The sequence below is a fragment of the Lissotriton vulgaris genome, chromosome 9, assembly GCF_964263255.1.
Source record: "Lissotriton vulgaris chromosome 9, aLisVul1.2, whole genome shotgun sequence".
NCBI classification, from domain to species: Eukaryota; Metazoa; Chordata; class Amphibia; order Caudata; family Salamandridae; genus Lissotriton; species Lissotriton vulgaris.
The window spans coordinates 539,682,377-539,694,872 of NC_141697.1; the positions used below are offsets into that span (position 1 = coordinate 539,682,377).

At 43.5% G+C, this 12,496-nt stretch overlaps 2 non-coding genes across 2 annotated transcripts; both read right to left on the bottom strand.

Annotated features, from left to right (window-relative positions):
- Positions 1-5,146: 5,146 nt before the first annotated feature.
- On the bottom strand, positions 5,147-5,218 carry TRNAG-UCC (transfer RNA glycine (anticodon UCC)). Its single transcript has one exon. It is a non-coding gene; the product is annotated as a tRNA-Gly (tRNA).
- Positions 5,219-6,730: 1,512 nt separating this feature from the next.
- On the bottom strand, positions 6,731-6,802 carry TRNAG-CCC (transfer RNA glycine (anticodon CCC)). Its single transcript has one exon. It is a non-coding gene; the product is annotated as a tRNA-Gly (tRNA).
- Positions 6,803-12,496: the final 5,694 nt, after the last annotated feature.

The following is a 12,496-nucleotide window of genomic DNA, read 5'->3' on the forward strand; positions in this document are numbered from 1 at the left end:
TTAGGGACTTTTGCCAGATTTATCGGTGGATCTTGCATATTTTTTTCAGAGGCTAAATATTGCCTAGAAATGCTTTTTAACATAGAGATGCTGGAGTTACAATGTCTGGTCGGGCCTCAGCCCTTCCATTGTTTGCCCACTGTAACAAATTTATTACCAGCACATGTGTGTTGTGACTCTGCTTTATGAAACTTATCATATATTAGGACAATGTATGTAGCAGAAGGTGCGATTGAGATATTTGCCCACGTATTTGTTTATTTTTTTATATATGGCTGATTAATCTGTTCGTGAAATTTCCGTTTTGTGACATGTTGCATTACAATATATCCTGCTTGCAGAATATATAAGTATTTTCAGTGCGTTGGCCGGGAATCGAACCCGGGTCAACTGCTTGGGAAGCAGCTATGCTCAACACTATACCACCAACGCCCTCTGATGTGTTAGCTCTCGGTTCTAAATATTACGTTGCAGAAATCAATGACTATCTTGCACCAGCTTCAATGGTGCATTTGGTTTAGATACCAACATGAGAAGCAGTAGAACGTTTTTTGCAGAGGGTAAGGAACTGGGGATTGAAACCAAGGACAAAGTTGTGCAGAAGAGAAGAAATGAAAAGCAACAGTACAAATAGTAGAAATGAGCATATATAGGCAGCATGGGAAGCAAAGCAGGGAAGAGAAAGAGAACATTCCATTAAATGCCCAGGAGATAGATAAGAGCAGAACAAAAAGGGAAGAATGAAATTCAAAGCATGCCCAGAAAGTTGTGTGAAGCTCCCACCAGTCAGTCATTTGTGGTTATAATTGTGTGTCTTTACTTTCAAAGTACAGGGTTGTACCTTTCACGATCACTCTTGTATTACACAGACACGAATAGTTGAGAAGTCTTTTCTCACATAGCTGGCACAAGCTTGCACTTTTCCTTTCTGGCTATGTGGAAATGACAGCTTGGTCCTTGGAAGGAAAATCAAGCAAAATTAGCAGAGGATGGTTTCGATCCATCGACCTCTGGGTTATGGGCCCAGCACGCTTCCGCTGCGCCACTCTGCTCCTTTGTGAAAGTGTTCTCTTTATGCAGATGAGGAGGCATTCAGAGAAGTGACGTGGGATTGGTCAGGCTCTCACCTCATTTGCCTAAGTATATCGCAAGGCATGCTGGGTGCAGAAAATCTTTATCTTCCCCTCTCACAATCAGTCACAACTGAAAGTCCAGACCCTCTTAGGCACTAGCCGTTTCAGGCCTTTAACAAGACAACAGCTCTCTGACGCTCTCTGTCTCTCTCTCTCTCTGTGATCCTAGTGCTTGCATGCTCAGTATTTGGCTTTACCTGGGAGCCAGAGATCTACCCGGTGAGGGCTTGCCGGGTATAAGGCTTTAGAGCGTTTGGGAGCATTCGGTACATGAGAGGACGTTGGACTGGAAGCTATGCAAATTTGAAGCATCCAAACTTCCTGCTGCAGTCGGAGGCTCTTTCCATGGACATCTGCCTTTTGGATTCCTCTAAACTTGCCCTCTGATGAAACATTTTGTGAGCTGCAGTTACCTCCGACGGCTACAAGGTGGTGCTACATTCAGGTGAGGGCACAAGTATGCACAAAATGTTGGGGACTTTTGCCAGATTTATTGCTGGATCTTGCATATTTTTTTCAGAGGCTAAATATTGCCTAGGAAATGCTTTTTAACATAGAGATGCTGGAGTTAAAATGTCTGGTCGGGCCTCAGCCCTTTCATTGTCTGCCCACTGTAACATATTTTTTTACCAGCACATGTGAGTGGTGACTCTGCTTTATGAAACTTATCATATATTAGGACAATGAATATAGCAGAAGGGGCGATCGACATGCTTGCCTACATATTTGTTTATTTTTTATATAATGGCTGATTAACCTCTTCATTATATTACCATTTTGTGAAATGTTGCTTTAAAATATATCCTGCTTGCAGAATATATAAGTATTTGTACTGCGTTGGCCGGGAATCGAACCCGGGTCCACTTTTTTGAAGGCAGCTATGCTCACCACTATACCACCAACGCCCTCTGATCTGTGTGCTCTCGGTTCTAAACATTAGGACCCTGAGTTCAATGACTATCATGCACCAGCTTCAATTGTGCATTTGGTTTAGATACCAACATGAAAAGCAATAGAAAGTTTTTGTAGAGGGTAAGGAACTGGGATTGAAACCAAGGACAAAGCTGTGCAGAAGAGAAGAATGGAAAGCAGCAATACAAATAATAGATATGAACACATAGAGGCAGCATGGGAAGCAAAGCAGGGAAGAGAAATAGAGAACATTCCATGAAATGCCCAGGAGATAGATAAGAGCAGAACAAAAAAGGGAAGAATGAAATTCAAAGCCTCCACATAAAAGTGTTTGAAGGTCCCACCAGTCATTCATGCTTATTATTGTGTGCCTTTACTTTCAAAGTACAGTGTGGAGCCTTTGACGATCCCTCTCTTGTATTTCAGCAGACACAGATAGTTGAGAAGTCTTTTCTCACATAGCTGGCACAAGCTTGCGCTTTTCCTTGCTGGTAGCGTGGAAATGACAGCTTGGTCCTTGGAAGTAAAATCAAGCAAAATTAGCAGAGGATGGTTTCGATCCATCGACCTCTGGGTTATGGGCCCAGCACGCTTCCGCTGCGCCACTCTGCTCCGTTGTGAAAGTGTTCTTTTTATGCAGATAAGGAGCATTAGGCAGAGTAGCATGGGATTGGTCTGGCTCTCACCTCATTTGCATAAGTATATCCCAAGGCATGCTGGGTGCAGAAAAACTTCATCTTCCCCTCTCACAATCAGTCATAACTGAAAGTCAGACACTCTTAGGCACTAGCCGTTTCAGGCCTTTATCATGACAGTAGCTCTTGAACCATCTCTCTCTCTCTCTGTTATCCTAGCACTAGCATGCTCAGGATTTGGCTTTACCTTGGAGCCAGAGATATACCCGATGAGGGCTTGCCCGGTGTGAGGCTTTTGAGCGTCTGGGAGCGTTCGGGACGTGAGTGGACGTTGGACAGGAAACTATGCGAATATGAAGCCTCCAACATTCCTGCTTCAGTGAGTGGTTCTTTCCTTGGACATCTGACTCTTGGATTCCTCTCAACTTGCCTTCTGATAAAACATTTTGTGAGCAGCAGTTTCCTTCGACAGCTACAAGGTGGCGCTACATTCAGGTGAGAGCACAAGTATGCACAAAATGTTAGGGACTTTTATCGGTGGATCTTGCATATTTTTTTCAGAGGCTAGATATTGCCTAGAAATGCTTTTTAACATAGAGATGCTGGAGTTACAATGTCTGGTCGGGCCTCAGCCCTTCCATTGTTTGCCCACTGTAACAAATTTATTACCAGCACATGTGTGTTGTGACTCTGCTTTATGAAACTTATCATATATTAGGACAATGTATGTAGCAGAAGGTGCGATTGAGATGTTTGCCCACGTATTTGTTTATTTTTTTATATATGGCTGATTAATCTGTTCGTGAAATTTCCATTTTGTTACATGACAATATATCCTGCTTGCAGAATATATAAGTATTTTCAGTGCGTTGGCCGGGAATCGAACCCGGGTCAACTGCTTGGGAAGCAGCTATGCTCACCACTATACCACCAATGCCCTCTGATGTGTTAGCTCTCGGTTCTAAATATTACGTTGCAGAAATCAATGACTATCTTGCACCAGCTTCAATGGTGCATTCGGTTTAGATACCAACATGAGAAGCAGTAGAACGTTTTTTGCAGAGGGTAAGGAACTGGGGATTGAAACCAAGGACAAAGTTGTGCAGAAGAGAAGAAATGAAAAGCAACAGTACAAATAGTGGAAATGAGCATATATAGGCAGCATGGGAAGCAAAGCAGGGAAGAGAAAGAGAACATTCCATGAAATGCCCAGGAGATAGATAAGAGCAGAACAAAAAGGGAAGAATGAAATTCAAAGCATGCCCAGAAAGTTGTGTGAAGCTCCCACCAGTCATTTATGGTTATAATTGTGTGTCTTTACTTTCAAAGTACAGGGTTGTACCTTTCACGATCACTCTTGTATTACACAGACACGAATAGTTGAGAAGTCTTTTCTCACATAGCTGGCACAAGCTTGCACTTTTCCTTTCTGGCAATGTGGAAATGACAGCTTGGTCCTTGGAAGGAAAATCAAGCAAAATTAGCAGAGGATGGTTTCGATCCATCGACCTCTGGGTTATGGGCCCAGCACGCTTCCGCTGCGCCACTCTGCTCCTTTGTGAAAGTGTTCTCTTTATGCAGATGAGGAGGCATTCAGAGAAGTGACGTGGGATTGGTCGGGCTCTCACCTCATTTGCCTAAGTATATCGCAAGGCATGCTGGGTGCAGAAAATCTTTATCTTCCCCTCTCACAATCAGTCACAACTGAAAGTCCAGACCCTCTTAGGCACTAGCCGTTTCAGGCCTTTAACAAGACAACAGCTCTCCGACGCTCTCTGTCTCTCTCTCTCTCTGTGATCCTAGTGCTTGCATGCTCAGTATTTGGCTTTTCCTGGGAGCCAGAGATCTACCCGGTGAGGGCTTGCCGGTATAAGGCTTTAGAGCGTTTGGGAGCGTTCGGTACATGAGAGGACGTTGGACTTGAAGCTATGCAAATTTGAAGCATCCAAACTTCCTGCTGCAGTCGGAGGCTCTTTCCATGGACATCTGCCTTTTGGATTCCTCTAAACTTGCCCTCTGATGAAACATTTTGTGAGCTGCAGTTACCTCCGACGGCTACAAGGTGGTGCTACATTCAGGTGAGGGCACAAGTATGCACAAAATGTTGGGGACTTTTGCCAGATTTATTGCTGGATCTTGCATATTTTTTTCAGAGGCTAAATATTGCCTAGGAAATGCTTTTTAACATAGAGATGCTGGAGTTAAAATGTCTGGTCGGGCCTCAGCCCTTTCATTGTCTGCCCACTGTAACATATTTTTTTACCAGTACATGTGAGTGGTGACTCTGCTTTATGAAACTTATCATATATTAGGACAATGAATATAGCAGAAGGGGCGATCGAAATGCTTGCCTACATATTTGTTTATTTTTTATATAATGGCTGATTAACCTCTTAATTATATTACCAGTTTGTGAAATGTTGCTTTAAAATATATCCTGCTTGCAGAATATATATGTATTTGTACTGCGTTGGCCGGGAATCGAACCCGGGTCAACTGCTTGGAAGGCAGCTATGCTCACCACTATACCACCAACGCCCTCTGATCTTTGCGCTCTCGGTTCTAAACATTAGGACCCTGAGTTCAATGACTATCATGCACCAGCTTCAATGGTGCATTTGGTTTAGATACCAACATGAAAAGCAATAGAAAGTTTTTGTAGAGGGTAAGGAACTGGGATTGAAACCAAGGACAAAGCTGTGCAGAAGAGAAGAATGGAAAGCAGCAATACAAATAATAGATATGAACACATAGAGGCAGCATGGGAAGCAAAGCAGGGAAGAGAAATAGAGAACATTCCATGAAATGCCCAGGAGATAGATAAGAGCAGAACAAAAAAGGGAAGAATGAAATTCAAAGCCTCCACATAAAAGTGTTTGAAGGTCCCACCAGTCATTCATGCTTATTATTGTGTGCCTTTACTTTCAAAGTACAGTGTGGAGCTTTTGACGATCCCTCTCTTGTATTTCAGCAGACACAGATAGTTGAGAAGTCTTTTCTCACATAGCTGGCACAAGCTTGCGCTTTTCCTTGCTGGTAGCGTGGAAATGACAGCTTGGTCCTTGGAAGTAAAATCAAGCAAAATTAGCAGAGGATGGTTTCGATCCATCGACCTCTGGGTTATGGGCCCAGCACGCTTCCGCTGCGCCACTCTGCTCCGTTGTGAAAGTGTTCTTTTTATGCAGATAAGGAGCATTAGGCAGAGTAGCATGGGATTGGTCTGGCTCTCACCTCATTTGCATAAGTATATCCCAAGGCATGCTGGGTGCAGAAAAACTTCATCTTCCCCTCTCACAATCAGTCATAACTGAAAGTCAGACACTCTTAGGCACTAGCCGTTTCAGGCCTTTATCAAGACAGTAGCTCTTGAACCATCTCTCTCTCGCTCTGTGATCCTAGCACTAGCATGCTCAGGATTTGGCTTTACCTTGGAGCCAGAGATATACCCGGTGAGGGCTTGCCCGGTGTGAGGCTTTTGAGCGTTTGGGAGCGTTGTGGACGTTGGACAGGAAACTATGCGAATATGAAGCCTCCAACATTCCTGCTTCAGTGAGTGGTTCTTTCCATGGACATCTGACTCTTGGATTCCTCTCAACTTGCCTTCTGATAAAACATTTTGTGAGCAGCAGTTTCCTTCGACAGCTACAAGGTGGCGCTACATTCAGGTGAGAGCACAAGTATGCACAAAATGTTAGGGACTTTTGCCAGATTTATCGGTGGATCTTGCATATTTTTTCAGAGGCTAGATATTGCCTAGAAATGCTTTTTAACATAGAGATGCTGGAGTTACAATGTCTGGTCGGGCCTCAGCCCTTCCATTGTTTGCCCACTGTAACAAATTTATTACCAGCACATGTGTGTTGTGACTCTGCTTTATGAAACTTATGATATATTAGGACAATGTATGTAGCAGAAGGTGCGATTGAGATGTTTGCCCACGTATTTGTTTATTTTTTTATATATGGCTGATTAATCTGTTCGTGAAATTTCCATTTTGTGACATGTTGCATTACAATATATCCTGCTTGCAGAATATATAAGTATTTTCAGTGCGTTGGCCGGGAATCGAACCCGGGTCAACTGCTTGGGAAGCAGCTATGCTCACCACTATACCACCAACGCCCTCTGATGTGTTAGCTCTCGGTTCTAAATATTACGTTGCAGAAATCAATGACTATCTTGCACCAGCTTCAATGGTGCATTTGGTTTAGATACCAACATGAGAAGCAGTAGAACGTTTTTTGCAGAGGGTAAGGAACTGGGGATTGAAACCAAGGACAAAGTTGTGCAGAAGAGAAGAAATGAAAAGCAACAGTACAAATAGTAGAAATGAGCATATATAGGCAGCATGGGAAGCAAAGCAGGGAAGAGAAAGAGAACATTCCATTAAATGCCCAGGAGATAGATAAGAGCAGAACAAAAAGGGAAGAATGAAATTCAAAGCATGCCCAGAAAGTTGTGTGAAGCTCCCACCAGTCAGTCATTTGTGGTTATAATTGTGTGTCTTTACTTTCAAAGTACAGGGTTGTACCTTTCACGATCACTCTTGTATTACACAGACACGAATAGTTGAGAAGTCTTTTCTCACATAGCTGGCACAAGCTTGCACTTTTCCTTTCTGGCTATGTGGAAATGACAGCTTGGTCCTTGGAAGGAAAATCAAGCAAAATTAGCAGAGGATGGTTTTGATCCATCGACCTCTGGGTTATGGGCCCAGCACGCTTCCGCTGCGCCACTCTGCTCCTTTGTGAAAGTGTTCTCTTTATGCAGATGAGGAGGCATTCAGAGAAGTGACGTGGGATTGGTCAGGCTCTCACCTCATTTGCCTAAGTATATCGCAAGGCATGCTGGGTGCAGAAAATCTTTATCTTCCCCTCTCACAATCAGTCACAACTGAAAGTCCAGACCCTCTTAGGCACTAGCCGTTTCAGGCCTTTAACAAGACAACAGCTCTCTGACGCTCTCTGTCTCTCTCTCTCTCTGTGATCCTAGTGCTTGCATGCTCAGTATTTGGCTTTACCTGGGAGCCAGAGATCTACCCGGTGAGGGCTTGCCGGGTATAAGGCTTTAGAGCGTTTGGGAGCATTCGGTACATGAGAGGACGTTGGACTGGAAGCTATGCAAATTTGAAGCATCCAAACTTCCTGCTGCAGTCGGAGGCTCTTTCCATGGACATCTGCCTTTTGGATTCCTCTAAACTTGCCCTCTGATGAAACATTTTGTGAGCTGCAGTTACCTCCGACGGCTACAAGGTGGTGCTACATTCAGGTGAGGGCACAAGTATGCACAAAATGTTGGGGACTTTTGCCAGATTTATTGCTGGATCTTGCATATTTTTTTCAGAGGCTAAATATTGCCTAGGAAATGCTTTTTAACATAGAGATGCTGGAGTTAAAATGTCTGGTCGGGCCTCAGCCCTTTCATTGTCTGCCCACTGTAACATATTTTTTTACCAGCACATGTGAGTGGTGACTCTGCTTTATGAAACTTATCATATATTAGGACAATGAATATAGCAGAAGGGGCGATCGACATGCTTGCCTACATATTTGTTTATTTTTTATATAATGGCTGATTAACCTCTTCATTATATTACCATTTTGTGAAATGTTGCTTTAAAATATATCCTGCTTGCAGAATATATAAGTATTTGTACTGCGTTGGCCGGGAATCGAACCCGGGTCCACTTTTTTGAAGGCAGCTATGCTCACCACTATACCACCAACGCCCTCTGATCTGTATGCTCTCGGTTCTAAACATTAGGACCCTGAGTTCAATGACTATCATGCACCAGCTTCAATTGTGCATTTGGTTTAGATACCAACATGAAAAGCAATAGAAAGTTTTTGTAGAGGGTAAGGAACTGGGATTGAAACCAAGGACAAAGCTGTGCAGAAGAGAAGAATGGAAAGCAGCAATACAAATAATAGATATGAACACATAGAGGCAGCATGGGAAGCAAAGCAGGGAAGAGAAATAGAGAACATTCCATGAAATGCCCAGGAGATAGATAAGAGCAGAACAAAAAAGGGAAGAATGAAATTCAAAGCCTCCACATAAAAGTGTTTGAAGGTCCCACCAGTCATTCATGCTTATTATTGTGTGCCTTTACTTTCAAAGTACAGTGTGGAGCCTTTGACGATCCCTCTCTTGTATTTCAGCAGACACAGATAGTTGAGAAGTCTTTTCTCACATAGCTGGCACAAGCTTGCGCTTTTCCTTGCTGGTAGCGTGGAAATGACAGCTTGGTCCTTGGAAGTAAAATCAAGCAAAATTAGCAGAGGATGGTTTCGATCCATCGACCTCTGGGTTATGGGCCCAGCACGCTTCCGCTGCGCCACTCTGCTCCGTTGTGAAAGTGTTCTTTTTATGCAGATAAGGAGCATTAGGCAGAGTAGCATGGGATTGGTCTGGCTCTCACCTCATTTGCATAAGTATATCCCAAGGCATGCTGGGTGCAGAAAAACTTCATCTTCCCCTCTCACAATCAGTCATAACTGAAAGTCAGACACTCTTAGGCACTAGCCGTTTCAGGCCTTTATCATGACAGTAGCTCTTGAACCATCTCTCTCTCTCTCTGTTATCCTAGCACTAGCATGCTCAGGATTTGGCTTTACCTTGGAGCCAGAGATATACCCGATGAGGGCTTGCCCGGTGTGAGGCTTTTGAGCGTCTGGGAGCGTTCGGGACGTGAGTGGACGTTGGACAGGAAACTATGCGAATATGAAGCCTCCAACATTCCTGCTTCAGTGAGTGGTTCTTTCCTTGGACATCTGACTCTTGGATTCCTCTCAACTTGCCTTCTGATAAAACATTTTGTGAGCAGCAGTTTCCTTCGACAGCTACAAGGTGGCGCTACATTCAGGTGAGAGCACAAGTATGCACAAAATGTTAGGGACTTTTATCGGTGGATCTTGCATATTTTTTTCAGAGGCTAGATATTGCCTAGAAATGCTTTTTAACATAGAGATGCTGGAGTTACAATGTCTGGTCGGGCCTCAGCCCTTCCATTGTTTGCCCACTGTAACAAATTTATTACCAGCACATGTGTGTTGTGACTCTGCTTTATGAAACTTATCATATATTAGGACAATGTATGTAGCAGAAGGTGCGATTGAGATGTTTGCCCACGTATTTGTTTATTTTTTTATATATGGCTGATTAATCTGTTCGTGAAATTTCCATTTTGTTACATGACAATATATCCTGCTTGCAGAATATATAAGTATTTTCAGTGCGTTGGCCGGGAATCGAACCCGGGTCAACTGCTTGGGAAGCAGCTATGCTCACCACTATACCACCAATGCCCTCTGATGTGTTAGCTCTCGGTTCTAAATATTACGTTGCAGAAATCAATGACTATCTTGCACCAGCTTCAATGGTGCATTCGGTTTAGATACCAACATGAGAAGCAGTAGAACGTTTTTTGCAGAGGGTAAGGAACTGGGGATTGAAACCAAGGACAAAGTTGTGCAGAAGAGAAGAAATGAAAAGCAACAGTACAAATAGTGGAAATGAGCATATATAGGCAGCATGGGAAGCAAAGCAGGGAAGAGAAAGAGAACATTCCATGAAATGCCCAGGAGATAGATAAGAGCAGAACAAAAAGGGAAGAATGAAATTCAAAGCATGCCCAGAAAGTTGTGTGAAGCTCCCACCAGTCATTTATGGTTATAATTGTGTGTCTTTACTTTCAAAGTACAGGGTTGTACCTTTCACGATCACTCTTGTATTACACAGACACGAATAGTTGAGAAGTCTTTTCTCACATAGCTGGCACAAGCTTGCACTTTTCCTTTCTGGCAATGTGGAAATGACAGCTTGGTCCTTGGAAGGAAAATCAAGCAAAATTAGCAGAGGATGGTTTCGATCCATCGACCTCTGGGTTATGGGCCCAGCACGCTTCCGCTGCGCCACTCTGCTCCTTTGTGAAAGTGTTCTCTTTATGCAGATGAGGAGGCATTCAGAGAAGTGACGTGGGATTGGTCGGGCTCTCACCTCATTTGCCTAAGTATATCGCAAGGCATGCTGGGTGCAGAAAATCTTTATCTTCCCCTCTCACAATCAGTCACAACTGAAAGTCCAGACCCTCTTAGGCACTAGCCGTTTCAGGCCTTTAACAAGACAACAGCTCTCCGACGCTCTCTGTCTCTCTCTCTCTCTGTGATCCTAGTGCTTGCATGCTCAGTATTTGGCTTTTCCTGGGAGCCAGAGATCTACCCGGTGAGGGCTTGCCGGTATAAGGCTTTAGAGCGTTTGGGAGCGTTCGGTACATGAGAGGACGTTGGACTTGAAGCTATGCAAATTTGAAGCATCCAAACTTCCTGCTGCAGTCGGAGGCTCTTTCCATGGACATCTGCCTTTTGGATTCCTCTAAACTTGCCCTCTGATGAAACATTTTGTGAGCTGCAGTTACCTCCGACGGCTACAAGGTGGTGCTACATTCAGGTGAGGGCACAAGTATGCACAAAATGTTGGGGACTTTTGCCAGATTTATTGCTGGATCTTGCATATTTTTTTCAGAGGCTAAATATTGCCTAGGAAATGCTTTTTAACATAGAGATGCTGGAGTTAAAATGTCTGGTCGGGCCTCAGCCCTTTCATTGTCTGCCCACTGTAACATATTTTTTTACCAGTACATGTGAGTGGTGACTCTGCTTTATGAAACTTATCATATATTAGGACAATGAATATAGCAGAAGGGGCGATCGAAATGCTTGCCTACATATTTGTTTATTTTTTATATAATGGCTGATTAACCTCTTAATTATATTACCAGTTTGTGAAATGTTGCTTTAAAATATATCCTGCTTGCAGAATATATATGTATTTGTACTGCGTTGGCCGGGAATCGAACCCGGGTCAACTGCTTGGACGGCAGCTATGCTCACCACTATACCACCAACGCCCTCTGATCTTTGCGCTCTCGGTTCTAAACATTAGGACCCTGAGTTCAATGACTATCATGCACCAGCTTCAATGGTGCATTTGGTTTAGATACCAACATGAAAAGCAATAGAAAGTTTTTGTAGAGGGTAAGGAACTGGGATTGAAACCAAGGACAAAGCTGTGCAGAAGAGAAGAATGGAAAGCAGCAATACAAATAATAGATATGAACACATAGAGGCAGCATGGGAAGCAAAGCAGGGAAGAGAAATAGAGAACATTCCATGAAATGCCCAGGAGATAGATAAGAGCAGAACAAAAAAGGGAAGAATGAAATTCAAAGCCTCCACATAAAAGTGTTTGAAGGTCCCACCAGTCATTCATGCTTATTATTGTGTGCCTTTACTTTCAAAGTACAGTGTGGAGCTTTTGACGATCCCTCTCTTGTATTTCAGCAGACACAGATAGTTGAGAAGTCTTTTCTCACATAGCTGGCACAAGCTTGCGCTTTTCCTTGCTGGTAGCGTGGAAATGACAGCTTGGTCCTTGGAAGTAAAATCAAGCAAAATTAGCAGAGGATGGTTTCGATCCATCGACCTCTGGGTTATGGGCCCAGCACGCTTCCGCTGCGCCACTCTGCTCCGTTGTGAAAGTGTTCTTTTTATGCAGATAAGGAGCATTAGGCAGAGTAGCATGGGATTGGTCTGGCTCTCACCTCATTTGCATAAGTATATCCCAAGGCATGCTGGGTGCAGAAAAACTTCATCTTCCCCTCTCACAATCAGTCATAACTGAAAGTCAGACACTCTTAGGCACTAGCCGTTTCAGGCCTTTATCAAGACAGTAGCTCTTGAACCATCTCTCTCTCGCTCTGTGATCCTAGCACTAGCATGCTCAGGATTTGGCTTTACCTTGGAGCCAGAGATATAC